Source organism: Phyllobates terribilis, unplaced genomic scaffold (genome assembly GCF_046119375.1).
Source record: "Phyllobates terribilis strain yellow unplaced genomic scaffold, ASM4611937v1 Scaffold_7820__1_contigs__length_35187, whole genome shotgun sequence".
NCBI classification, from domain to species: domain Eukaryota; kingdom Metazoa; phylum Chordata; class Amphibia; order Anura; family Dendrobatidae; genus Phyllobates; species Phyllobates terribilis.
Window position 1 is genome coordinate 643 of NW_027370560.1, and position 26,812 is coordinate 27,454.

The window sequence follows — 26,812 nt, forward strand, 5'->3', positions numbered from 1 at the left end:
TGGTGTGTGTGCAACAATATACTGAAAGGTCAATTATATTGTGCAGCTTATCTCACCACCTGTAGTTATTTAGGTGAAAGCTCCAAAATGCTTGCCTAATATGTCTGTTTATCCAAAAGGAAGTAAAAAGGGAGAGCTAGAAAGATAGCATTGCATCACATTACATGGCAATGCAATGCACAGTTGCTGAAGATGAACCAAAATGAGCTTGTAATCTGGCTTCTGCAACTTTGAACATGAAAAATCCAATGAGGAGAAGAAAAGCAAAGCCAAAGAGTCCATCCCAAAATCCGACAAACAAGCAAAATGAACAAAAAACATTGAATTCAATTCTTTCTGATTTTAGAAACTGCATTAAAGAAGGGGTGCACCGGTCCTGGAGATACTGCAATACCAGGTCAATGCGTGGAGTGGACAGAGCAAGCTCTTTTTCCATCTCCCTGTTCTAAAAATCCATTTAATATATGGTCCCCAGATAGGGGACGTATCAGATATTAAACTGATAAGAACAGATACTACACTTGATCTTAGCCAAAAGGCCGAGAAGCGATAACCAGAATTGGTTTCAAACTACGGAGCCACCCAAGGATCCTGAAAAGTCCATTTGTGGAGATGAGCTCCTGGACTCCCGTTAAGAAGACATGTTGTCAACCTCTAGATCCCTTACATGCCTGCACTTTTCGGCTTGCTGCTGCTGCAATCCACGCGTTTTAGATCTGCATAACTCCACCTCTTTAAACACAGCACCTTCACCCCCTGCTGTTCCCACCCGCCTCAACACCGTTGGAAGGGAGGAGAACCAATTAAGGCGGGGGGTGGGGTGGAACGAGCAGCTGTCTACCCTTAGCAGGAGGGCTCCTGATTACATACCTCTCCTGCTGCTGCTGCTGCTGGCTGTCCAGCAGCAGACTGAAGGTGGCTGCTGCTGTGCACAGGTATATAAAGGCTCAGAGCCTATTATGACACGCGCAGCCAGCGTTCCATTGCCACATTCCATCTACTGCAGGCAGGATACCTGGCTGGCTGAATGTCGCTGAGAAGCTCACAGAGACCGCCATAAGCAACAGTTTAACAGAATGCCACAGACTAATCAACCAAACTTTTTGGGTTGGGTTCTCTTTTATAGTCTGCAGGCATTAAATGAAAGAAGTCAGTGTTCCAGCAGAAGGAGACAACGTTTCAGAAAAGGCATTGTAGCAAACCAAAAAAGAAATTTTAAGCGCAGCAGAGTAACCAGCGCACATACCTGTTAGCTCAGGTGAGTTTAAAAGGCTGCTGTTGATAACAAGGGCATTTGCTAAATAGATGGTGTGTGTGCAACAATATACTGAAAGGTCAATTATATTGTGCAGCTTATCTCACCACCTGTAGTTATTTAGGTGAAAGCTCCAAAATGCTTGCCTAATATGTCTGTTTATCCAAAAGGAAGTAAAAAGGGAGAGCTAGAAAGATAGCATTGCATCACATTACATGGCAATGCAATGCACAGTTGCTGAAGATGAACCAAAATGAGCTTGTAATCTGGCTTCTGCAACTTTGAACATGAAAAATCCAATGAGGAGAAGAAAAGCAAAGCCAAAGAGTCCATCCCAAAATCCGACAAACAAGCAAAATGAACAAAAAACATTGAATTCAATTCTTTCTGATTTTAGAAACTGCATTAAAGAAGGGGTGCACCGGTCCTGGAGATACTGCAATACCAGGTCAATGCGTGGAGTGGACAGAGCAAGCTCTTTTTCCATCTCCCTGTTCTAAAAATCCATTTAATATATGGTCCCCAGATAGGGGACGTATCAGATATTAAACTGATAAGAACAGATACTACACTTGATCTTAGCCAAAAGGCCGAGAAGCGATAACCAGAATTGGTTTCAAACTACGGAGCCACCCAAGGATCCTGAAAAGTCCATTTGTGGAGATGAGCTCCTGGACTCCCGTTAAGAAGACATGTTGTCAACCTCTAGATCCCTTACATGCCTGCACTTTTCGGCTTGCTGCTGCTGCAATCCACGCGTTTTAGATCTGCATAACTCCACCTCTTTAAACACAGCACCTTCACCCCCTGCTGTTCCCACCCGCCTCAACACCATTGGAAGGGAGGAGAACCAATTAAGGCGGGGGGTGGGGTGGAACGAGCAGCTGTCTACCCTTAGCAGGAGGGCTCCTGATTACATACCTCTCCTGCTGCTGCTGCTGCTGGCTGTCCAGCAGCAGACTGAAGGTGGCTGCTGCTGTGCACAGGTATATAAAGGCTCAGAGCCTATTATGACACGCGCAGCCAGCGTTCCATTGCCACATTCCATCTACTGCAGGCAGGATACCTGGCTGGCTGAATGTCGCTGAGAAGCTCACAGAGACCGCCATAAGCAACAGTTTAACAGAATGCCACAGACTAATCAACCAAACTTTTTGGGTTGGGTTCTCTTTTATAGTCTGCAGGCATTAAATGAAAGAAGTCAGTGTTCCAGCAGAAGGAGACAACGTTTCAGAAAAGGCATTGTAGCAAACCAAAAAAGAAATTTTAAGCGCAGCAGAGTAACCAGCGCACATACCTGTTAGCTCAGGTGAGTTTAAAAGGCTGCTGTTGATAACAAGGGCATTTGCTAAATAGATGGTGTGTGTGCAACAATATACTGAAAGGTCAATTATATTGTGCAGCTTATCTCACCACCTGTAGTTATTTAGGTGAAAGCTCCAAAATGCTTGCCTAATATGTCTGTTTATCCAAAAGGAAGTAAAAAGGGAGAGCTAGAAAGATAGCATTGCATCACATTACATGGCAATGCAATGCACAGTTGCTGAAGATGAACCAAAATGAGCTTGTAATCTGGCTTCTGCAACTTTGAACATGAAAAATCCAATGAGGAGAAGAAAAGCAAAGCCAAAGAGTCCATCCCAAAATCCGACAAACAAGCAAAATGAACAAAAAACATTGAATTCAATTCTTTCTGATTTTAGAAACTGCATTAAAGAAGGGGTGCACCGGTCCTGGAGATACTGCAATACCAGGTCAATGCGTGGAGTGGACAGAGCAAGCTCTTTTTCCATCTCCCTGTTCTAAAAATCCATTTAATATATGGTCCCCAGATAGGGGACGTATCAGATATTAAACTGATAAGAACAGATACTACACTTGATCTTAGCCAAAAGGCCGAGAAGCGATAACCAGAATTGGTTTCAAACTACGGAGCCACCCAAGGATCCTGAAAAGTCCATTTGTGGAGATGAGCTCCTGGACTCCCGTTAAGAAGACATGTTGTCAACCTCTAGATCCCTTACATGCCTGCACTTTTCGGCTTGCTGCTGCTGCAATCCACGCGTTTTAGATCTGCATAACTCCACCTCTTTAAACACAGCACCTTCACCCCCTGCTGTTCCCACCCGCCTCAACACCGTTGGAAGGGAGGAGAACCAATTAAGGCGGGGGGTGGGGTGGAACGAGCAGCTGTCTACCCTTAGCAGGAGGGCTCCTGATTACATACCTCTCCTGCTGCTGCTGCTGCTGGCTGTCCAGCAGCAGACTGAAGGTGGCTGCTGCTGTGCACAGGTATATAAAGGCTCAGAGCCTATTATGACACGCGCAGCCAGCGTTCCATTGCCACATTCCATCTACTGCAGGCAGGATACCTGGCTGGCTGAATGTCGCTGAGAAGCTCACAGAGACCGCCATAAGCAACAGTTTAACAGAATGCCACAGACTAATCAACCAAACTTTTTGGGTTGGGTTCTCTTTTATAGTCTGCAGGCATTAAATGAAAGAAGTCAGTGTTCCAGCAGAAGGAGACAACGTTTCAGAAAAGGCATTGTAGCAAACCAAAAAAGAAATTTTAAGCGCAGCAGAGTAACCAGCGCACATACCTGTTAGCTCAGGTGAGTTTAAAAGGCTGCTGTTGATAACAAGGGCATTTGCTAAATAGATGGTGTGTGTGCAACAATATACTGAAAGGTCAATTATATTGTGCAGCTTATCTCACCACCTGTAGTTATTTAGGTGAAAGCTCCAAAATGCTTGCCTAATATGTCTGTTTATCCAAAAGGAAGTAAAAAGGGAGAGCTAGAAAGATAGCATTGCATCACATTACATGGCAATGCAATGCACAGTTGCTGAAGATGAACCAAAATGAGCTTGTAATCTGGCTTCTGCAACTTTGAACATGAAAAATCCAATGAGGAGAAGAAAAGCAAAGCCAAAGAGTCCATCCCAAAATCCGACAAACAAGCAAAATGAACAAAAAACATTGAATTCAATTCTTTCTGATTTTAGAAACTGCATTAAAGAAGGGGTGCACCGGTCCTGGAGATACTGCAATACCAGGTCAATGCGTGGAGTGGACAGAGCAAGCTCTTTTTCCATCTCCCTGTTCTAAAAATCCATTTAATATATGGTCCCCAGATAGGGGACGTATCAGATATTAAACTGATAAGAACAGATACTACACTTGATCTTAGCCAAAAGGCCGAGAAGCGATAACCAGAATTGGTTTCAAACTACGGAGCCACCCAAGGATCCTGAAAAGTCCATTTGTGGAGATGAGCTCCTGGACTCCCGTTAAGAAGACATGTTGTCAACCTCTAGATCCCTTACATGCCTGCACTTTTCGGCTTGCTGCTGCTGCAATCCACGCGTTTTAGATCTGCATAACTCCACCTCTTTAAACACAGCACCTTCACCCCCTGCTGTTCCCACCCGCCTCAACACCGTTGGAAGGGAGGAGAACCAATTAAGGCGGGGGGTGGGGTGGAACGAGCAGCTGTCTACCCTTAGCAGGAGGGCTCCTGATTACATACCTCTCCTGCTGCTGCTGCTGCTGGCTGTCCAGCAGCAGACTGAAGGTGGCTGCTGCTGTGCACAGGTATATAAAGGCTCAGAGCCTATTATGACACGCGCAGCCAGCGTTCCATTGCCACATTCCATCTACTGCAGGCAGGATACCTGGCTGGCTGAATGTCGCTGAGAAGCTCACAGAGACCGCCATAAGCAACAGTTTAACAGAATGCCACAGACTAATCAACCAAACTTTTTGGGTTGGGTTCTCTTTTATAGTCTGCAGGCATTAAATGAAAGAAGTCAGTGTTCCAGCAGAAGGAGACAACGTTTCAGAAAAGGCATTGTAGCAAACCAAAAAAGAAATTTTAAGCGCAGCAGAGTAACCAGCGCACATACCTGTTAGCTCAGGTGAGTTTAAAAGGCTGCTGTTGATAACAAGGGCATTTGCTAAATAGATGGTGTGTGTGCAACAATATACTGAAAGGTCAATTATATTGTGCAGCTTATCTCACCACCTGTAGTTATTTAGGTGAAAGCTCCAAAATGCTTGCCTAATATGTCTGTTTATCCAAAAGGAAGTAAAAAGGGAGAGCTAGAAAGATAGCATTGCATCACATTACATGGCAATGCAATGCACAGTTGCTGAAGATGAACCAAAATGAGCTTGTAATCTGGCTTCTGCAACTTTGAACATGAAAAATCCAATGAGGAGAAGAAAAGCAAAGCCAAAGAGTCCATCCCAAAATCCGACAAACAAGCAAAATGAACAAAAAACATTGAATTCAATTCTTTCTGATTTTAGAAACTGCATTAAAGAAGGGGTGCACCGGTCCTGGAGATACTGCAATACCAGGTCAATGCGTGGAGTGGACAGAGCAAGCTCTTTTTCCATCTCCCTGTTCTAAAAATCCATTTAATATATGGTCCCCAGATAGGGGACGTATCAGATATTAAACTGATAAGAACAGATACTACACTTGATCTTAGCCAAAAGGCCGAGAAGCGATAACCAGAATTGGTTTCAAACTACGGAGCCACCCAAGGATCCTGAAAAGTCCATTTGTGGAGATGAGCTCCTGGACTCCCGTTAAGAAGACATGTTGTCAACCTCTAGATCCCTTACATGCCTGCACTTTTCGGCTTGCTGCTGCTGCAATCCACGCGTTTTAGATCTGCATAACTCCACCTCTTTAAACACAGCACCTTCACCCCCTGCTGTTCCCACCCGCCTCAACACCGTTGGAAGGGAGGAGAACCAATTAAGGCGGGGGGTGGGGTGGAACGAGCAGCTGTCTACCCTTAGCAGGAGGGCTCCTGATTACATACCTCTCCTGCTGCTGCTGCTGCTGGCTGTCCAGCAGCAGACTGAAGGTGGCTGCTGCTGTGCACAGGTATATAAAGGCTCAGAGCCTATTATGACACGCGCAGCCAGCGTTCCATTGCCACATTCCATCTACTGCAGGCAGGATACCTGGCTGGCTGAATGTCGCTGAGAAGCTCACAGAGACCGCCATAAGCAACAGTTTAACAGAATGCCACAGACTAATCAACCAAACTTTTTGGGTTGGGTTCTCTTTTATAGTCTGCAGGCATTAAATGAAAGAAGTCAGTGTTCCAGCAGAAGGAGACAACGTTTCAGAAAAGGCATTGTAGCAAACCAAAAAAGAAATTTTAAGCGCAGCAGAGTAACCAGCGCACATACCTGTTAGCTCAGGTGAGTTTAAAAGGCTGCTGTTGATAACAAGGGCATTTGCTAAATAGATGGTGTGTGTGCAACAATATACTGAAAGGTCAATTATATTGTGCAGCTTATCTCACCACCTGTAGTTATTTAGGTGAAAGCTCCAAAATGCTTGCCTAATATGTCTGTTTATCCAAAAGGAAGTAAAAAGGGAGAGCTAGAAAGATAGCATTGCATCACATTACATGGCAATGCAATGCACAGTTGCTGAAGATGAACCAAAATGAGCTTGTAATCTGGCTTCTGCAACTTTGAACATGAAAAATCCAATGAGGAGAAGAAAAGCAAAGCCAAAGAGTCCATCCCAAAATCCGACAAACAAGCAAAATGAACAAAAAACATTGAATTCAATTCTTTCTGATTTTAGAAACTGCATTAAAGAAGGGGTGCACCGGTCCTGGAGATACTGCAATACCAGGTCAATGCGTGGAGTGGACAGAGCAAGCTCTTTTTCCATCTCCCTGTTCTAAAAATCCATTTAATATATGGTCCCCAGATAGGGGACGTATCAGATATTAAACTGATAAGAACAGATACTACACTTGATCTTAGCCAAAAGGCCGAGAAGCGATAACCAGAATTGGTTTCAAACTACGGAGCCACCCAAGGATCCTGAAAAGTCCATTTGTGGAGATGAGCTCCTGGACTCCCGTTAAGAAGACATGTTGTCAACCTCTAGATCCCTTACATGCCTGCACTTTTCGGCTTGCTGCTGCTGCAATCCACGCGTTTTAGATCTGCATAACTCCACCTCTTTAAACACAGCACCTTCACCCCCTGCTGTTCCCACCCGCCTCAACACCGTTGGAAGGGAGGAGAACCAATTAAGGCGGGGGGTGGGGTGGAACGAGCAGCTGTCTACCCTTAGCAGGAGGGCTCCTGATTACATACCTCTCCTGCTGCTGCTGCTGCTGGCTGTCCAGCAGCAGACTGAAGGTGGCTGCTGCTGTGCACAGGTATATAAAGGCTCAGAGCCTATTATGACACGCGCAGCCAGCGTTCCATTGCCACATTCCATCTACTGCAGGCAGGATACCTGGCTGGCTGAATGTCGCTGAGAAGCTCACAGAGACCGCCATAAGCAACAGTTTAACAGAATGCCACAGACTAATCAACCAAACTTTTTGGGTTGGGTTCTCTTTTATAGTCTGCAGGCATTAAATGAAAGAAGTCAGTGTTCCAGCAGAAGGAGACAACGTTTCAGAAAAGGCATTGTAGCAAACCAAAAAAGAAATTTTAAGCGCAGCAGAGTAACCAGCGCACATACCTGTTAGCTCAGGTGAGTTTAAAAGGCTGCTGTTGATAACAAGGGCATTTGCTAAATAGATGGTGTGTGTGCAACAATATACTGAAAGGTCAATTATATTGTGCAGCTTATCTCACCACCTGTAGTTATTTAGGTGAAAGCTCCAAAATGCTTGCCTAATATGTCTGTTTATCCAAAAGGAAGTAAAAAGGGAGAGCTAGAAAGATAGCATTGCATCACATTACATGGCAATGCAATGCACAGTTGCTGAAGATGAACCAAAATGAGCTTGTAATCTGGCTTCTGCAACTTTGAACATGAAAAATCCAATGAGGAGAAGAAAAGCAAAGCCAAAGAGTCCATCCCAAAATCCGACAAACAAGCAAAATGAACAAAAAACATTGAATTCAATTCTTTCTGATTTTAGAAACTGCATTAAAGAAGGGGTGCACCGGTCCTGGAGATACTGCAATACCAGGTCAATGCGTGGAGTGGACAGAGCAAGCTCTTTTTCCATCTCCCTGTTCTAAAAATCCATTTAATATATGGTCCCCAGATAGGGGACGTATCAGATATTAAACTGATAAGAACAGATACTACACTTGATCTTAGCCAAAAGGCCGAGAAGCGATAACCAGAATTGGTTTCAAACTACGGAGCCACCCAAGGATCCTGAAAAGTCCATTTGTGGAGATGAGCTCCTGGACTCCCGTTAAGAAGACATGTTGTCAACCTCTAGATCCCTTACATGCCTGCACTTTTCGGCTTGCTGCTGCTGCAATCCACGCGTTTTAGATCTGCATAACTCCACCTCTTTAAACACAGCACCTTCACCCCCTGCTGTTCCCACCCGCCTCAACACCGTTGGAAGGGAGGAGAACCAATTAAGGCGGGGGGTGGGGTGGAACGAGCAGCTGTCTACCCTTAGCAGGAGGGCTCCTGATTACATACCTCTCCTGCTGCTGCTGCTGCTGGCTGTCCAGCAGCAGACTGAAGGTGGCTGCTGCTGTGCACAGGTATATAAAGGCTCAGAGCCTATTATGACACGCGCAGCCAGCGTTCCATTGCCACATTCCATCTACTGCAGGCAGGATACCTGGCTGGCTGAATGTCGCTGAGAAGCTCACAGAGACCGCCATAAGCAACAGTTTAACAGAATGCCACAGACTAATCAACCAAACTTTTTGGGTTGGGTTCTCTTTTATAGTCTGCAGGCATTAAATGAAAGAAGTCAGTGTTCCAGCAGAAGGAGACAACGTTTCAGAAAAGGCATTGTAGCAAACCAAAAAAGAAATTTTAAGCGCAGCAGAGTAACCAGCGCACATACCTGTTAGCTCAGGTGAGTTTAAAAGGCTGCTGTTGATAACAAGGGCATTTGCTAAATAGATGGTGTGTGTGCAACAATATACTGAAAGGTCAATTATATTGTGCAGCTTATCTCACCACCTGTAGTTATTTAGGTGAAAGCTCCAAAATGCTTGCCTAATATGTCTGTTTATCCAAAAGGAAGTAAAAAGGGAGAGCTAGAAAGATAGCATTGCATCACATTACATGGCAATGCAATGCACAGTTGCTGAAGATGAACCAAAATGAGCTTGTAATCTGGCTTCTGCAACTTTGAACATGAAAAATCCAATGAGGAGAAGAAAAGCAAAGCCAAAGAGTCCATCCCAAAATCCGACAAACAAGCAAAATGAACAAAAAACATTGAATTCAATTCTTTCTGATTTTAGAAACTGCATTAAAGAAGGGGTGCACCGGTCCTGGAGATACTGCAATACCAGGTCAATGCGTGGAGTGGACAGAGCAAGCTCTTTTTCCATCTCCCTGTTCTAAAAATCCATTTAATATATGGTCCCCAGATAGGGGACGTATCAGATATTAAACTGATAAGAACAGATACTACACTTGATCTTAGCCAAAAGGCCGAGAAGCGATAACCAGAATTGGTTTCAAACTACGGAGCCACCCAAGGATCCTGAAAAGTCCATTTGTGGAGATGAGCTCCTGGACTCCCGTTAAGAAGACATGTTGTCAACCTCTAGATCCCTTACATGCCTGCACTTTTCGGCTTGCTGCTGCTGCAATCCACGCGTTTTAGATCTGCATAACTCCACCTCTTTAAACACAGCACCTTCACCCCCTGCTGTTCCCACCCGCCTCAACACCGTTGGAAGGGAGGAGAACCAATTAAGGCGGGGGGTGGGGTGGAACGAGCAGCTGTCTACCCTTAGCAGGAGGGCTCCTGATTACATACCTCTCCTGCTGCTGCTGCTGCTGGCTGTCCAGCAGCAGACTGAAGGTGGCTGCTGCTGTGCACAGGTATATAAAGGCTCAGAGCCTATTATGACACGCGCAGCCAGCGTTCCATTGCCACATTCCATCTACTGCAGGCAGGATACCTGGCTGGCTGAATGTCGCTGAGAAGCTCACAGAGACCGCCATAAGCAACAGTTTAACAGAATGCCACAGACTAATCAACCAAACTTTTTGGGTTGGGTTCTCTTTTATAGTCTGCAGGCATTAAATGAAAGAAGTCAGTGTTCCAGCAGAAGGAGACAACGTTTCAGAAAAGGCATTGTAGCAAACCAAAAAAGAAATTTTAAGCGCAGCAGAGTAACCAGCGCACATACCTGTTAGCTCAGGTGAGTTTAAAAGGCTGCTGTTGATAACAAGGGCATTTGCTAAATAGATGGTGTGTGTGCAACAATATACTGAAAGGTCAATTATATTGTGCAGCTTATCTCACCACCTGTAGTTATTTAGGTGAAAGCTCCAAAATGCTTGCCTAATATGTCTGTTTATCCAAAAGGAAGTAAAAAGGGAGAGCTAGAAAGATAGCATTGCATCACATTACATGGCAATGCAATGCACAGTTGCTGAAGATGAACCAAAATGAGCTTGTAATCTGGCTTCTGCAACTTTGAACATGAAAAATCCAATGAGGAGAAGAAAAGCAAAGCCAAAGAGTCCATCCCAAAATCCGACAAACAAGCAAAATGAACAAAAAACATTGAATTCAATTCTTTCTGATTTTAGAAACTGCATTAAAGAAGGGGTGCACCGGTCCTGGAGATACTGCAATACCAGGTCAATGCGTGGAGTGGACAGAGCAAGCTCTTTTTCCATCTCCCTGTTCTAAAAATCCATTTAATATATGGTCCCCAGATAGGGGACGTATCAGATATTAAACTGATAAGAACAGATACTACACTTGATCTTAGCCAAAAGGCCGAGAAGCGATAACCAGAATTGGTTTCAAACTACGGAGCCACCCAAGGATCCTGAAAAGTCCATTTGTGGAGATGAGCTCCTGGACTCCCGTTAAGAAGACATGTTGTCAACCTCTAGATCCCTTACATGCCTGCACTTTTCGGCTTGCTGCTGCTGCAATCCACGCGTTTTAGATCTGCATAACTCCACCTCTTTAAACACAGCACCTTCACCCCCTGCTGTTCCCACCCGCCTCAACACCGTTGGAAGGGAGGAGAACCAATTAAGGCGGGGGGTGGGGTGGAACGAGCAGCTGTCTACCCTTAGCAGGAGGGCTCCTGATTACATACCTCTCCTGCTGCTGCTGCTGCTGGCTGTCCAGCAGCAGACTGAAGGTGGCTGCTGCTGTGCACAGGTATATAAAGGCTCAGAGCCTATTATGACACGCGCAGCCAGCGTTCCATTGCCACATTCCATCTACTGCAGGCAGGATACCTGGCTGGCTGAATGTCGCTGAGAAGCTCACAGAGACCGCCATAAGCAACAGTTTAACAGAATGCCACAGACTAATCAACCAAACTTTTTGGGTTGGGTTCTCTTTTATAGTCTGCAGGCATTAAATGAAAGAAGTCAGTGTTCCAGCAGAAGGAGACAACGTTTCAGAAAAGGCATTGTAGCAAACCAAAAAAGAAATTTTAAGCGCAGCAGAGTAACCAGCGCACATACCTGTTAGCTCAGGTGAGTTTAAAAGGCTGCTGTTGATAACAAGGGCATTTGCTAAATAGATGGTGTGTGTGCAACAATATACTGAAAGGTCAATTATATTGTGCAGCTTATCTCACCACCTGTAGTTATTTAGGTGAAAGCTCCAAAATGCTTGCCTAATATGTCTGTTTATCCAAAAGGAAGTAAAAAGGGAGAGCTAGAAAGATAGCATTGCATCACATTACATGGCAATGCAATGCACAGTTGCTGAAGATGAACCAAAATGAGCTTGTAATCTGGCTTCTGCAACTTTGAACATGAAAAATCCAATGAGGAGAAGAAAAGCAAAGCCAAAGAGTCCATCCCAAAATCCGACAAACAAGCAAAATGAACAAAAAACATTGAATTCAATTCTTTCTGATTTTAGAAACTGCATTAAAGAAGGGGTGCACCGGTCCTGGAGATACTGCAATACCAGGTCAATGCGTGGAGTGGACAGAGCAAGCTCTTTTTCCATCTCCCTGTTCTAAAAATCCATTTAATATATGGTCCCCAGATAGGGGACGTATCAGATATTAAACTGATAAGAACAGATACTACACTTGATCTTAGCCAAAAGGCCGAGAAGCGATAACCAGAATTGGTTTCAAACTACGGAGCCACCCAAGGATCCTGAAAAGTCCATTTGTGGAGATGAGCTCCTGGACTCCCGTTAAGAAGACATGTTGTCAACCTCTAGATCCCTTACATGCCTGCACTTTTCGGCTTGCTGCTGCTGCAATCCACGCGTTTTAGATCTGCATAACTCCACCTCTTTAAACACAGCACCTTCACCCCCTGCTGTTCCCACCCGCCTCAACACCGTTGGAAGGGAGGAGAACCAATTAAGGCGGGGGGTGGGGTGGAACGAGCAGCTGTCTACCCTTAGCAGGAGGGCTCCTGATTACATACCTCTCCTGCTGCTGCTGCTGCTGGCTGTCCAGCAGCAGACTGAAGGTGGCTGCTGCTGTGCACAGGTATATAAAGGCTCAGAGCCTATTATGACACGCGCAGCCAGCGTTCCATTGCCACATTCCATCTACTGCAGGCAGGATACCTGGCTGGCTGAATGTCGCTGAGAAGCTCACAGAGACCGCCATAAGCAACAGTTTAACAGAATGCCACAGACTAATCAACCAAACTTTTTGGGTTGGGTTCTCTTTTATAGTCTGCAGGCATTAAATGAAAGAAGTCAGTGTTCCAGCAGAAGGAGACAACGTTTCAGAAAAGGCATTGTAGCAAACCAAAAAAGAAATTTTAAGCGCAGCAGAGTAACCAGCGCACATACCTGTTAGCTCAGGTGAGTTTAAAAGGCTGCTGTTGATAACAAGGGCATTTGCTAAATAGATGGTGTGTGTGCAACAATATACTGAAAGGTCAATTATATTGTGCAGCTTATCTCACCACCTGTAGTTATTTAGGTGAAAGCTCCAAAATGCTTGCCTAATATGTCTGTTTATCCAAAAGGAAGTAAAAAGGGAGAGCTAGAAAGATAGCATTGCATCACATTACATGGCAATGCAATGCACAGTTGCTGAAGATGAACCAAAATGAGCTTGTAATCTGGCTTCTGCAACTTTGAACATGAAAAATCCAATGAGGAGAAGAAAAGCAAAGCCAAAGAGTCCATCCCAAAATCCGACAAACAAGCAAAATGAACAAAAAACATTGAATTCAATTCTTTCTGATTTTAGAAACTGCATTAAAGAAGGGGTGCACCGGTCCTGGAGATACTGCAATACCAGGTCAATGCGTGGAGTGGACAGAGCAAGCTCTTTTTCCATCTCCCTGTTCTAAAAATCCATTTAATATATGGTCCCCAGATAGGGGACGTATCAGATATTAAACTGATAAGAACAGATACTACACTTGATCTTAGCCAAAAGGCCGAGAAGCGATAACCAGAATTGGTTTCAAACTACGGAGCCACCCAAGGATCCTGAAAAGTCCATTTGTGGAGATGAGCTCCTGGACTCCCGTTAAGAAGACATGTTGTCAACCTCTAGATCCCTTACATGCCTGCACTTTTCGGCTTGCTGCTGCTGCAATCCACGCGTTTTAGATCTGCATAACTCCACCTCTTTAAACACAGCACCTTCACCCCCTGCTGTTCCCACCCGCCTCAACACCGTTGGAAGGGAGGAGAACCAATTAAGGCGGGGGGTGGGGTGGAACGAGCAGCTGTCTACCCTTAGCAGGAGGGCTCCTGATTACATACCTCTCCTGCTGCTGCTGCTGCTGGCTGTCCAGCAGCAGACTGAAGGTGGCTGCTGCTGTGCACAGGTATATAAAGGCTCAGAGCCTATTATGACACGCGCAGCCAGCGTTCCATTGCCACATTCCATCTACTGCAGGCAGGATACCTGGCTGGCTGAATGTCGCTGAGAAGCTCACAGAGACCGCCATAAGCAACAGTTTAACAGAATGCCACAGACTAATCAACCAAACTTTTTGGGTTGGGTTCTCTTTTATAGTCTGCAGGCATTAAATGAAAGAAGTCAGTGTTCCAGCAGAAGGAGACAACGTTTCAGAAAAGGCATTGTAGCAAACCAAAAAAGAAATTTTAAGCGCAGCAGAGTAACCAGCGCACATACCTGTTAGCTCAGGTGAGTTTAAAAGGCTGCTGTTGATAACAAGGGCATTTGCTAAATAGATGGTGTGTGTGCAACAATATACTGAAAGGTCAATTATATTGTGCAGCTTATCTCACCACCTGTAGTTATTTAGGTGAAAGCTCCAAAATGCTTGCCTAATATGTCTGTTTATCCAAAAGGAAGTAAAAAGGGAGAGCTAGAAAGATAGCATTGCATCACATTACATGGCAATGCAATGCACAGTTGCTGAAGATGAACCAAAATGAGCTTGTAATCTGGCTTCTGCAACTTTGAACATGAAAAATCCAATGAGGAGAAGAAAAGCAAAGCCAAAGAGTCCATCCCAAAATCCGACAAACAAGCAAAATGAACAAAAAACATTGAATTCAATTCTTTCTGATTTTAGAAACTGCATTAAAGAAGGGGTGCACCGGTCCTGGAGATACTGCAATACCAGGTCAATGCGTGGAGTGGACAGAGCAAGCTCATTTTCCATCTCCCTGTTCTAAAAATCCATTTAATATATGGTCCCCAGATAGGGGACGTATCAGATATTAAACTGATAAGAACAGATACTACACTTGATCTTAGCCAAAAGGCCGAGAAGCGATAACCAGAATTGGTTTCAAACTACGGAGCCACCCAAGGATCCTGAAAAGTCCATTTGTGGAGATGAGCTCCTGGACTCCCGTTAAGAAGACATGTTGTCAACCTCTAGATCCCTTACATGCCTGCACTTTTCGGCTTGCTGCTGCTGCAATCCACGCGTTTTAGATCTGCATAACTCCACCTCTTTAAACACAGCACCTTCACCCCCTGCTGTTCCCACCCGCCTCAACACCGTTGGAAGGGAGGAGAACCAATTAAGGCGGGGGGTGGGGTGGAACGAGCAGCTGTCTACCCTTAGCAGGAGGGCTCCTGATTACATACCTCTCCTGCTGCTGCTGCTGCTGGCTGTCCAGCAGCAGACTGAAGGTGGCTGCTGCTGTGCACAGGTATATAAAGGCTCAGAGCCTATTATGACACGCGCAGCCAGCGTTCCATTGCCACATTCCATCTACTGCAGGCAGGATACCTGGCTGGCTGAATGTCGCTGAGAAGCTCACAGAGACCGCCATAAGCAACAGTTTAACAGAATGCCACAGACTAATCAACCAAACTTTTTGGGTTGGGTTCTCTTTTATAGTCTGCAGGCATTAAATGAAAGAAGTCAGTGTTCCAGCAGAAGGAGACAACGTTTCAGAAAAGGCATTGTAGCAAACCAAAAAAGAAATTTTAAGCGCAGCAGAGTAACCAGCGCACATACCTGTTAGCTCAGGTGAGTTTAAAAGGCTGCTGTTGATAACAAGGGCATTTGCTAAATAGATGGTGTGTGTGCAACAATATACTGAAAGGTCAATTATATTGTGCAGCTTATCTCACCACCTGTAGTTATTTAGGTGAAAGCTCCAAAATGCTTGCCTAATATGTCTGTTTATCCAAAAGGAAGTAAAAAGGGAGAGCTAGAAAGATAGCATTGCATCACATTACATGGCAATGCAATGCACAGTTGCTGAAGATGAACCAAAATGAGCTTGTAATCTGGCTTCTGCAACTTTGAACATGAAAAATCCAATGAGGAGAAGAAAAGCAAAGCCAAAGAGTCCATCCCAAAATCCGACAAACAAGCAAAATGAACAAAAAACATTGAATTCAATTCTTTCTGATTTTAGAAACTGCATTAAAGAAGGGGTGCACCGGTCCTGGAGATACTGCAATACCAGGTCAATGCGTGGAGTGGACAGAGCAAGCTCTTTTTCCATCTCCCTGTTCTAAAAATCCATTTAATATATGGTCCCCAGATAGGGGACGTATCAGATATTAAACTGATAAGAACAGATACTACACTTGATCTTAGCCAAAAGGCCGAGAAGCGATAACCAGAATTGGTTTCAAACTACGGAGCCACCCAAGGATCCTGAAAAGTCCATTTGTGGAGATGAGCTCCTGGACTCCCGTTAAGAAGACATGTTGTCAACCTCTAGATCCCTTACATGCCTGCACTTTTCGGCTTGCTGCTGCTGCAATCCACGCGTTTTAGATCTGCATAACTCCACCTCTTTAAACACAGCACCTTCACCCCCTGCTGTTCCCACCCGCCTCAACACCGTTGGAAGGGAGGAGAACCAATTAAGGCGGGGGGTGGGGTGGAACGAGCAGCTGTCTACCCTTAGCAGGAGGGCTCCTGATTACATACCTCTCCTGCTGCTGCTGCTGCTGGCTGTCCAGCAGCAGACTGAAGGTGGCTGCTGCTGTGCACAGGTATATAAAGGCTCAGAGCCTATTATGACACGCGCAGCCAGCGTTCCATTGCCACATTCCATCTACTGCAGGCAGGATACCTGGCTGGCTGAATGTCGCTGAGAAGCTCACAGAGACCGCCATAAGCAACAGTTTAACAGAATGCCACAGACTAATCAACCAAACTTTTTGGGTTGGGTTCTCTTTTATAGTCTGCAGGCATTAAATGAAAGAAGTCAGTGTTCCAGCAGAAGGAGACAACGTTTCAGAAAAGGCATTGTAGCAAACCAAAAAAGAAATTTTAAGCGCAGCAGAGTAACCAGCGCACATACCTGTTAGCTCAGGTGAGTTTAAAAGGCTGCTGTTGATAACAAGGGCATTTGCTAAATAGATGGTGTGTGTGCAACAATATACTGAAAGGTCAATTATATTGTGCAGCTTATCTCACCACCTGTAGTTATTTAGGTGAAAGCTCCAAAATGCTTGCCTAATATGTCTGTTTATCCAAAAGGAAGTAAAAAGGGAGAGCTAGAAAGATAGCATTGCATCACATTACATGGCAATGCAATGCACAGTTGCTGAAGATGAACCAAAATGAGCTTGTAATCTGGCTTCTGCAACTTTGAACATGAAAAATCCAATGAGGAGAAGAAAAGCAAAGCCAAAGAGTCCATCCCAAAATCCGACAAACAAGCAAAATGAACAAAAAACATTGAATTCAATTCTTTCTGATTTTAGAAACTGCATTAAAGAAGGGGTGCACCGGTCCTGGAGATACTGCAATACCAGGTCAATGCGTGGAGTGGACAGAGCAAGCTCTTTTTCCATCTCCCTGTTCTAAAAATCCATTTAATATATGGTCCCCAGATAGGGGACGTATCAGATATTAAACTGATAAGAACAGATACTACACTTGATCTTAGCCAAAAGGCCGAGAAGCGATAACCAGAATTGGTTTCAAACTACGGAGCCACCCAAGGATCCTGAAAAGTCCATTTGTGGAGATGAGCTCCTGGACTCCCGTTAAGAAGACATGTTGTCAACCTCTAGATCCCTTACATGCCTGCACTTTTCGGCTTGCTGCTGCTGCAATCCACGCGTTTTAGATCTGCATAACTCCACCTCTTTAAACACAGCACCTTCACCCCCTGCTGTTCCCACCCGCCTCAACACCGTTGGAAGGGAGGAGAACCAATTAAGGCGGGGGGTGGGGTGGAACGAGCAGCTGTCTACCCTTAGCAGGAGGGCTCCTGATTACATACCTCTCCTGCTGCTGCTGCTGCTGGCTGTCCAGCAGCAGACTGAAGGTGGCTGCTGCTGTGCACAGGTATATAAAGGCTCAGAGCCTATTATGACACGCGCAGCCAGCGTTCCATTGCCACATTCCATCTACTGCAGGCAGGATACCTGGCTGGCTGAATGTCGCTGAGAAGCTCACAGAGACCGCCATAAGCAACAGTTTAACAGAATGCCACAGACTAATCAACCAAACTTTTTGGGTTGGGTTCTCTTTTATAGTCTGCAGGCATTAAATGAAAGAAGTCAGTGTTCCAGCAGAAGGAGACAACGTTTCAGAAAAGGCATTGTAGCAAACCAAAAAAGAAATTTTAAGCGCAGCAGAGTAACCAGCGCACATACCTGTTAGCTCAGGTGAGTTTAAAAGGCTGCTGTTGATAACAAGGGCATTTGCTAAATAGATGGTGTGTGTGCAACAATATACTGAAAGGTCAATTATATTGTGCAGCTTATCTCACCACCTGTAGTTATTTAGGTGAAAGCTCCAAAATGCTTGCCTAATATGTCTGTTTATCCAAAAGGAAGTAAAAAGGGAGAGCTAGAAAGATAGCATTGCATCACATTACATGGCAATGCAATGCACAGTTGCTGAAGATGAACCAAAATGAGCTTGTAATCTGGCTTCTGCAACTTTGAACATGAAAAATCCAATGAGGAGAAGAAAAGCAAAGCCAAAGAGTCCATCCCAAAATCCGACAAACAAGCAAAATGAACAAAAAACATTGAATTCAATTCTTTCTGATTTTAGAAACTGCATTAAAGAAGGGGTGCACCGGTCCTGGAGATACTGCAATACCAGGTCAATGCGTGGAGTGGACAGAGCAAGCTCTTTTTCCATCTCCCTGTTCTAAAAATCCATTTAATATATGGTCCCCAGATAGGGGACGTATCAGATATTAAACTGATAAGAACAGATACTACACTTGATCTTAGCCAAAAGGCCGAGAAGCGATAACCAGAATTGGTTTCAAACTACGGAGCCACCCAAGGATCCTGAAAAGTCCATTTGTGGAGATGAGCTCCTGGACTCCCGTTAAGAAGACATGTTGTCAACCTCTAGATCCCTTACATGCCTGCACTTTTCGGCTTGCTGCTGCTGCAATCCACGCGTTTTAGATCTGCATAACTCCACCTCTTTAAACACAGCACCTTCACCCCCTGCTGTTCCCACCCGCCTCAACACCGTTGGAAGGGAGGAGAACCAATTAAGGCGGGGGGTGGGGTGGAACGAGCAGCTGTCTACCCTTAGCAGGAGGGCTCCTGATTACATACCTCTCCTGCTGCTGCTGCTGCTGGCTGTCCAGCAGCAGACTGAAGGTGGCTGCTGCTGTGCACAGGTATATAAAGGCTCAGAGCCTATTATGACACGCGCAGCCAGCGTTCCATTGCCACATTCCATCTACTGCAGGCAGGATACCTGGCTGGCTGAATGTCGCTGAGAAGCTCACAGAGACCGCCATAAGCAACAGTTTAACAGAATGCCACAGACTAATCAACCAAACTTTTTGGGTTGGGTTCTCTTTTATAGTCTGCAGGCATTAAATGAAAGAAGTCAGTGTTCCAGCAGAAGGAGACAACGTTTCAGAAAAGGCATTGTAGCAAACCAAAAAAGAAATTTTAAGCGCAGCAGAGTAACCAGCGCACATACCTGTTAGCTCAGGTGAGTTTAAAAGGCTGCTGTTGATAACAAGGGCATTTGCTAAATAGATGGTGTGTGTGCAACAATATACTGAAAGGTCAATTATATTGTGCAGCTTATCTCACCACCTGTAGTTATTTAGGTGAAAGCTCCAAAATGCTTGCCTAATATGTCTGTTTATCCAAAAGGAAGTAAAAAGGGAGAGCTAGAAAGATAGCATTGCATCACATTACATGGCAATGCAATGCACAGTTGCTGAAGATGAACCAAAATGAGCTTGTAATCTGGCTTCTGCAACTTTGAACATGAAAAATCCAATGAGGAGAAGAAAAGCAAAGCCAAAGAGTCCATCCCAAAATCCGACAAACAAGCAAAATGAACAAAAAACATTGAATTCAATTCTTTCTGATTTTAGAAACTGCATTAAAGAAGGGGTGCACCGGTCCTGGAGATACTGCAATACCAGGTCAATGCGTGGAGTGGACAGAGCAAGCTCTTTTTCCATCTCCCTGTTCTAAAAATCCATTTAATATATGGTCCCCAGATAGGGGACGTATCAGATATTAAACTGATAAGAACAGATACTACACTTGATCTTAGCCAAAAGGCCGAGAAGCGATAACCAGAATTGGTTTCAAACTACGGAGCCACCCAAGGATCCTGAAAAGTCCATTTGTGGAGATGAGCTCCTGGACTCCCGTTAAGAAGACATGTTGTCAACCTCTAGATCCCTTACATGCCTGCACTTTTCGGCTTGCTGCTGCTGCAATCCACGCGTTTTAGATCTGCATAACTCCACCTCTTTAAACACAGCACCTTCACCCCCTGCTGTTCCCACCCGCCTCAACACCGTTGGAAGGGAGGAGAACCAATTAAGGCGGGGGGTGGGGTGGAACGAGCAGCTGTCTACCCTTAGCAGGAGGGCTCCTGATTACATACCTCTCCTGCTGCTGCTGCTGCTGGCTGTCCAGCAGCAGACTGAAGGTGGCTGCTGCTGTGCACAGGTATATAAAGGCTCAGAGCCTATTATGACACGCGCAGCCAGCGTTCCATTGCCACATTCCATCTACTGCAGGCAGGATACCTGGCTGGCTGAATGTCGCTGAGAAGCTCACAGAGACCGCCATAAGCAACAGTTTAACAGAATGCCACAGACTAATCAACCAAACTTTTTGGGTTGGGTTCTCTTTTATAGTCTGCAGGCATTAAATGAAAGAAGTCAGTGTTCCAGCAGAAGGAGACAACGTTTCAGAAAAGGCATTGTAGCAAACCAAAAAAGAAATTTTAAGCGCAGCAGAGTAACCAGCGCACATACCTGTTAGCTCAGGTGAGTTTAAAAGGCTGCTGTTGATAACAAGGGCATTTGCTAAATAGATGGTGTGTGTGCAACAATATACTGAAAGGTCAATTATATTGTGCAGCTTATCTCACCACCTGTAGTTATTTAGGTGAAAGCTCCAAAATGCTTGCCTAATATGTCTGTTTATCCAAAAGGAAGTAAAAAGGGAGAGCTAGAAAGATAGCATTGCATCACATTACATGGCAATGCAATGCACAGTTGCTGAAGATGAACCAAAATGAGCTTGTAATCTGGCTTCTGCAACTTTGAACATGAAAAATCCAATGAGGAGAAGAAAAGCAAAGCCAAAGAGTCCATCCCAAAATCCGACAAACAAGCAAAATGAACAAAAAACATTGAATTCAATTCTTTCTGATTTTAGAAACTGCATTAAAGAAGGGGTGCACCGGTCCTGGAGATACTGCAATACCAGGTCAATGCGTGGAGTGGACAGAGCAAGCTCTTTTTCCATCTCCCTGTTCTAAAAATCCATTTAATATATGGTCCCCAGATAGGGGACGTATCAGATATTAAACTGATAAGAACAGATACTACACTTGATCTTAGCCAAAAGGCCGAGAAGCGATAACCAGAATTGGTTTCAAACTACGGAGCCACCCAAGGATCCTGAAAAGTCCATTTGTGGAGATGAGCTCCTGGACTCCCGTTAAGAAGACATGTTGTCAACCTCTAGATCCCTTACATGCCTGCACTTTTCGGCTTGCTGCTGCTGCAATCCACGCGTTTTAGATCTGCATAACTCCACCTCTTTAAACACAGCACCTTCACCCCCTGCTGTTCCCACCCGCCTCAACACCGTTGGAAGGGAGGAGAACCAATTAAGGCGGGGGGTGGGGTGGAACGAGCAGCTGTCTACCCTTAGCAGGAGGGCTCCTGATTACATACCTCTCCTGCTGCTGCTGCTGCTGGCTGTCCAGCAGCAGACTGAAGGTGGCTGCTGCTGTGCACAGGTATATAAAGGCTCAGAGCCTATTATGACACGCGCAGCCAGCGTTCCATTGCCACATTCCATCTACTGCAGGCAGGATACCTGGCTGGCTGAATGTCGCTGAGAAGCTCACAGAGACCGCCATAAGCAACAGTTTAACAGAATGCCACAGACTAATCAACCAAACTTTTTGGGTTGGGTTCTCTTTTATAGTCTGCAGGCATTAAATGAAAGAAGTCAGTGTTCCAGCAGAAGGAGACAACGTTTCAGAAAAGGCATTGTAGCAAACCAAAAAAGAAATTTTAAGCGCAGCAGAGTAACCAGCGCACATACCTGTTAGCTCAGGTGAGTTTAAAAGGCTGCTGTTGATAACAAGGGCATTTGCTAAATAGATGGTGTGTGTGCAACAATATACTGAAAGGTCAATTATATTGTGCAGCTTATCTCACCACCTGTAGTTATTTAGGTGAAAGCTCCAAAATGCTTGCCTAATATGTCTGTTTATCCAAAAGGAAGTAAAAAGGGAGAGCTAGAAAGATAGCATTGCATCACATTACATGGCAATGCAATGCACAGTTGCTGAAGATGAACCAAAATGAGCTTGTAATCTGGCTTCTGCAACTTTGAACATGAAAAATCCAATGAGGAGAAGAAAAGCAAAGCCAAAGAGTCCATCCCAAAATCCGACAAACAAGCAAAATGAACAAAAAACATTGAATTCAATTCTTTCTGATTTTAGAAACTGCATTAAAGAAGGGGTGCACCGGTCCTGGAGATACTGCAATACCAGGTCAATGCGTGGAGTGGACAGAGCAAGCTCTTTTTCCATCTCCCTGTTCTAAAAATCCATTTAATATATGGTCCCCAGATAGGGGACGTATCAGATATTAAACTGATAAGAACAGATACTACACTTGATCTTAGCCAAAAGGCCGAGAAGCGATAACCAGAATTGGTTTCAAACTACGGAGCCACCCAAGGATCCTGAAAAGTCCATTTGTGGAGATGAGCTCCTGGACTCCCGTTAAGAAGACATGTTGTCAACCTCTAGATCCCTTACATGCCTGCACTTTTCGGCTTGCTGCTGCTGCAATCCACGCGTTTTAGATCTGCATAACTCCACCTCTTTAAACACAGCACCTTCACCCCCTGCTGTTCCCACCCGCCTCAACACCGTTGGAAGGGAGGAGAACCAATTAAGGCGGGGGGTGGGGTGGAACGAGCAGCTGTCTACCCTTAGCAGGAGGGCTCCTGATTACATACCTCTCCTGCTGCTGCTGCTGCTGGCTGTCCAGCAGCAGACTGAAGGTGGCTGCTGCTGTGCACAGGTATATAAAGGCTCAGAGCCTATTATGACACGCGCAGCCAGCGTTCCATTGCCACATTCCATCTACTGCAGGCAGGATACCTGGCTGGCTGAATGTCGCTGAGAAGCTCACAGAGACCGCCATAAGCAACAGTTTAACAGAATGCCACAGACTAATCAACCAAACTTTTTGGGTTGGGTTCTCTTTTATAGTCTGCAGGCATTAAATGAAAGAAGTCAGTGTTCCAGCAGAAGGAGACAACGTTTCAGAAAAGGCATTGTAGCAAACCAAAAAAGAAATTTTAAGCGCAGCAGAGTAACCAGCGCACATACCTGTTAGCTCAGGTGAGTTTAAAAGGCTGCTGTTGATAACAAGGGCATTTGCTAAATAGATGGTGTGTGTGCAACAATATACTGAAAGGTCAATTATATTGTGCAGCTTATCTCACCACCTGTAGTTATTTAGGTGAAAGCTCCAAAATGCTTGCCTAATATGTCTGTTTATCCAAAAGGAAGTAAAAAGGGAGAGCTAGAAAGATAGCATTGCATCACATTACATGGCAATGCAATGCACAGTTGCTGAAGATGAACCAAAATGAGCTTGTAATCTGGCTTCTGCAACTTTGAACATGAAAAATCCAATGAGGAGAAGAAAAGCAAAGCCAAAGAGTCCATCCCAAAATCCGACAAACAAGCAAAATGAACAAAAAACATTGAATTCAATTCTTTCTGATTTTAGAAACTGCATTAAAGAAGGGGTGCACCGGTCCTGGAGATACTGCAATACCAGGTCAATGCGTGGAGTGGACAGAGCAAGCTCTTTTTCCATCTCCCTGTTCTAAAAATCCATTTAATATATGGTCCCCAGATAGGGGACGTATCAGATATTAAACTGATAAGAACAGATACTACACTTGATCTTAGCCAAAAGGCCGAGAAGCGATAACCAGAATTGGTTTCAAACTACGGAGCCACCCAAGGATCCTGAAAAGTCCATTTGTGGAGATGAGCTCCTGGACTCCCGTTAAGAAGACATGTTGTCAACCTCTAGATCCCTTACATGCCTGCACTTTTCGGCTTGCTGCTGCTGCAATCCACGCGTTTTAGATCTGCATAACTCCACCTCTTTAAACACAGCACCTTCACCCCCTGCTGTTCCCACCCGCCTCAACACCGTTGGAAGGGAGGAGAACCAATTAAGGCGGGGGGTGGGGTGGAACGAGCAGCTGTCTACCCTTAGCAGGAGGGCTCCTGATTACATACCTCTCCTGCTGCTGCTGCTGCTGGCTGTCCAGCAGCAGACTGAAGGTGGCTGCTGCTGTGCACAGGTATATAAAGGCTCAGAGCCTATTATGACACGCGCAGCCAGCGTTCCATTGCCACATTCCATCTACTGCAGGCAGGATACCTGGCTGGCTGAATGTCGCTGAGAAGCTCACAGAGACCGCCATAAGCAACAGTTTAACAGAATGCCACAGACTAATCAACCAAACTTTTTGGGTTGGGTTCTCTTTTATAGTCTGCAGGCATTAAATGAAAGAAGTCAGTGTTCCAGCAGAAGGAGACAACGTTTCAGAAAAGGCATTGTAGCAAACCAAAAAAGAAATTTTAAGCGCAGCAGAGTAACCAGCGCACATACCTGTTAGCTCAGGTGAGTTTAAAAGGCTGCTGTTGATAACAAGGGCATTTGCTAAATAGATGGTGTGTGTGCAACAATATACTGAAAGGTCAATTATATTGTGCAGCTTATCTCACCACCTGTAGTTATTTAGGTGAAAGCTCCAAAATGCTTGCCTAATATGTCTGTTTATCCAAAAGGAAGTAAAAAGGGAGAGCTAGAAAGATAGCATTGCATCACATTACATGGCAATGCAATGCACAGTTGCTGAAGATGAACCAAAATGAGCTTGTAATCTGGCTTCTGCAACTTTGAACATGAAAAATCCAATGAGGAGAAGAAAAGCAAAGCCAAAGAGTCCATCCCAAAATCCGACAAACAAGCAAAATGAACAAAAAACATTGAATTCAATTCTTTCTGATTTTAGAAACTGCATTAAAGAAGGGGTGCACCGGTCCTGGAGATACTGCAATACCAGGTCAATGCGTGGAGTGGACAGAGCAAGCTCTTTTTCCATCTCCCTGTTCTAAAAATCCATTTAATATATGGTCCCCAGATAGGGGACGTATCAGATATTAAACTGATAAGAACAGATACTACACTTGATCTTAGCCAAAAGGCCGAGAAGCGATAACCAGAATTGGTTTCAAACTACGGAGCCACCCAAGGATCCTGAAAAGTCCATTTGTGGAGATGAGCTCCTGGACTCCCGTTAAGAAGACATGTTGTCAACCTCTAGATCCCTTACATGCCTGCACTTTTCGGCTTGCTGCTGCTGCAATCCACGCGTTTTAGATCTGCATAACTCCACCTCTTTAAACACAGCACCTTCACCCCCTGCTGTTCCCACCCGCCTCAACACCGTTGGAAGGGAGGAGAACCAATTAAGGCGGGGGGTGGGGTGGAACGAGCAGCTGTCTACCCTTAGCAGGAGGGCTCCTGATTACATACCTCTCCTGCTGCTGCTGCTGCTGGCTGTCCAGCAGCAGACTGAAGGTGGCTGCTGCTGTGCACAGGTATATAAAGGCTCAGAGCCTATTATGACACGCGCAGCCAGCGTTCCATTGCCACATTCCATCTACTGCAGGCAGGATACCTGGCTGGCTGAATGTCGCTGAGAAGCTCACAGAGACCGCCATAAGCAACAGTTTAACAGAATGCCACAGACTAATCAACCAAACTTTTTGGGTTGGGTTCTCTTTTATAGTCTGCAGGCATTAAATGAAAGAAGTCAGTGTTCCAGCAGAAGGAGACAACGTTTCAGAAAAGGCATTGTAGCAAACCAAAAAAGAAATTTTAAGCGCAGCAGAGTAACCAGCGCACATACCTGTTAGCTCAGGTGAGTTTAAAAGGCTGCTGTTGATAACAAGGGCATTTGCTAAATAGATGGTGTGTGTGCAACAATATACTGAAAGGTCAATTATATTGTGCAGCTTATCTCACCACCTGTAGTTATTTAGGTGAAAGCTCCAAAATGCTTGCCTAATATGTCTGTTTATCCAAAAGGAAGTAAAAAGGGAGAGCTAGAAAGATAGCATTGCATCACATTACATGGCAATGCAATGCACAGTTGCTGAAGATGAACCAAAATGAGCTTGTAATCTGGCTTCTGCAACTTTGAACATGAAAAATCCAATGAGGAGAAGAAAAGCAAAGCCAAAGAGTCCATCCCAAAATCCGACAAACAAGCAAAATGAACAAAAAACATTGAATTCAATTCTTTCTGATTTTAGAAACTGCATTAAAGAAGGGGTGCACCGGTCCTGGAGATACTGCAATACCAGGTCAATGCGTGGAGTGGACAGAGCAAGCTCTTTTTCCATCTCCCTGTTCTAAAAATCCATTTAATATATGGTCCCCAGATAGGGGACGTATCAGATATTAAACTGATAAGAACAGATACTACACTTGATCTTAGCCAAAAGGCCGAGAAGCGATAACCAGAATTGGTTTCAAACTACGGAGCCACCCAAGGATCCTGAAAAGTCCATTTGTGGAGATGAGCTCCTGGACTCCCGTTAAGAAGACATGTTGTCAACCTCTAGATCCCTTACATGCCTGCACTTTTCGGCTTGCTGC

The 26,812-nt window shown here is 44.8% G+C and overlaps 21 non-coding genes across 21 annotated transcripts; all 21 read right to left on the reverse strand.

The window, feature by feature from the left end:
* Positions 1–360: 360 nt before the first annotated feature.
* LOC141251943 (U2 spliceosomal RNA) lies at positions 361–551 on the reverse strand. The gene has a single exon (XR_012313437.1). It is a non-coding gene; the product is annotated as a U2 spliceosomal RNA (small nuclear RNA).
* Positions 552–1,666: 1,115 nt separating this feature from the next.
* Positions 1,667–1,857, reverse strand: LOC141251955 (U2 spliceosomal RNA). The gene has a single exon (XR_012313449.1). It is a non-coding gene; the product is annotated as a U2 spliceosomal RNA (small nuclear RNA).
* Positions 1,858–2,972: 1,115 nt separating this feature from the next.
* Positions 2,973–3,163, reverse strand: LOC141251967 (U2 spliceosomal RNA). Its single transcript, XR_012313461.1, has one exon. It is a non-coding gene; the product is annotated as a U2 spliceosomal RNA (small nuclear RNA).
* A 1,115-nt stretch (positions 3,164–4,278) lies between these two features.
* On the reverse strand, positions 4,279–4,469 carry LOC141251970 (U2 spliceosomal RNA). The gene has a single exon (XR_012313465.1). It is a non-coding gene; the product is annotated as a U2 spliceosomal RNA (small nuclear RNA).
* Positions 4,470–5,584: 1,115 nt separating this feature from the next.
* Positions 5,585–5,775, reverse strand: LOC141251971 (U2 spliceosomal RNA). Its single transcript, XR_012313466.1, has one exon. It is a non-coding gene; the product is annotated as a U2 spliceosomal RNA (small nuclear RNA).
* A 1,115-nt stretch (positions 5,776–6,890) lies between these two features.
* LOC141251944 (U2 spliceosomal RNA) lies at positions 6,891–7,081 on the reverse strand. The gene has a single exon (XR_012313438.1). It is a non-coding gene; the product is annotated as a U2 spliceosomal RNA (small nuclear RNA).
* Positions 7,082–8,196: 1,115 nt separating this feature from the next.
* LOC141251945 (U2 spliceosomal RNA) lies at positions 8,197–8,387 on the reverse strand. Its single transcript, XR_012313439.1, has one exon. It is a non-coding gene; the product is annotated as a U2 spliceosomal RNA (small nuclear RNA).
* Positions 8,388–9,502: 1,115 nt separating this feature from the next.
* Positions 9,503–9,693, reverse strand: LOC141251946 (U2 spliceosomal RNA). The gene has a single exon (XR_012313440.1). It is a non-coding gene; the product is annotated as a U2 spliceosomal RNA (small nuclear RNA).
* A 1,115-nt stretch (positions 9,694–10,808) lies between these two features.
* On the reverse strand, positions 10,809–10,999 carry LOC141251947 (U2 spliceosomal RNA). Its single transcript, XR_012313442.1, has one exon. It is a non-coding gene; the product is annotated as a U2 spliceosomal RNA (small nuclear RNA).
* A 1,115-nt stretch (positions 11,000–12,114) lies between these two features.
* LOC141251948 (U2 spliceosomal RNA) lies at positions 12,115–12,305 on the reverse strand. Its single transcript, XR_012313443.1, has one exon. It is a non-coding gene; the product is annotated as a U2 spliceosomal RNA (small nuclear RNA).
* A 1,115-nt stretch (positions 12,306–13,420) lies between these two features.
* LOC141251949 (U2 spliceosomal RNA) lies at positions 13,421–13,611 on the reverse strand. The gene has a single exon (XR_012313444.1). It is a non-coding gene; the product is annotated as a U2 spliceosomal RNA (small nuclear RNA).
* A 1,115-nt stretch (positions 13,612–14,726) lies between these two features.
* LOC141251966 (U2 spliceosomal RNA) lies at positions 14,727–14,917 on the reverse strand. The gene has a single exon (XR_012313460.1). It is a non-coding gene; the product is annotated as a U2 spliceosomal RNA (small nuclear RNA).
* A 1,115-nt stretch (positions 14,918–16,032) lies between these two features.
* Positions 16,033–16,223, reverse strand: LOC141251950 (U2 spliceosomal RNA). Its single transcript, XR_012313445.1, has one exon. It is a non-coding gene; the product is annotated as a U2 spliceosomal RNA (small nuclear RNA).
* Positions 16,224–17,338: 1,115 nt separating this feature from the next.
* Positions 17,339–17,529, reverse strand: LOC141251951 (U2 spliceosomal RNA). The gene has a single exon (XR_012313446.1). It is a non-coding gene; the product is annotated as a U2 spliceosomal RNA (small nuclear RNA).
* Positions 17,530–18,644: 1,115 nt separating this feature from the next.
* LOC141251952 (U2 spliceosomal RNA) lies at positions 18,645–18,835 on the reverse strand. The gene has a single exon (XR_012313447.1). It is a non-coding gene; the product is annotated as a U2 spliceosomal RNA (small nuclear RNA).
* A 1,115-nt stretch (positions 18,836–19,950) lies between these two features.
* LOC141251954 (U2 spliceosomal RNA) lies at positions 19,951–20,141 on the reverse strand. The gene has a single exon (XR_012313448.1). It is a non-coding gene; the product is annotated as a U2 spliceosomal RNA (small nuclear RNA).
* A 1,115-nt stretch (positions 20,142–21,256) lies between these two features.
* LOC141251956 (U2 spliceosomal RNA) lies at positions 21,257–21,447 on the reverse strand. Its single transcript, XR_012313450.1, has one exon. It is a non-coding gene; the product is annotated as a U2 spliceosomal RNA (small nuclear RNA).
* Positions 21,448–22,562: 1,115 nt separating this feature from the next.
* LOC141251957 (U2 spliceosomal RNA) lies at positions 22,563–22,753 on the reverse strand. The gene has a single exon (XR_012313451.1). It is a non-coding gene; the product is annotated as a U2 spliceosomal RNA (small nuclear RNA).
* Positions 22,754–23,868: 1,115 nt separating this feature from the next.
* LOC141251958 (U2 spliceosomal RNA) lies at positions 23,869–24,059 on the reverse strand. Its single transcript, XR_012313453.1, has one exon. It is a non-coding gene; the product is annotated as a U2 spliceosomal RNA (small nuclear RNA).
* Positions 24,060–25,174: 1,115 nt separating this feature from the next.
* On the reverse strand, positions 25,175–25,365 carry LOC141251959 (U2 spliceosomal RNA). Its single transcript, XR_012313454.1, has one exon. It is a non-coding gene; the product is annotated as a U2 spliceosomal RNA (small nuclear RNA).
* Positions 25,366–26,480: 1,115 nt separating this feature from the next.
* On the reverse strand, positions 26,481–26,671 carry LOC141251960 (U2 spliceosomal RNA). Its single transcript, XR_012313455.1, has one exon. It is a non-coding gene; the product is annotated as a U2 spliceosomal RNA (small nuclear RNA).
* Between the last annotated feature and the right edge of the window lie 141 nt (positions 26,672–26,812).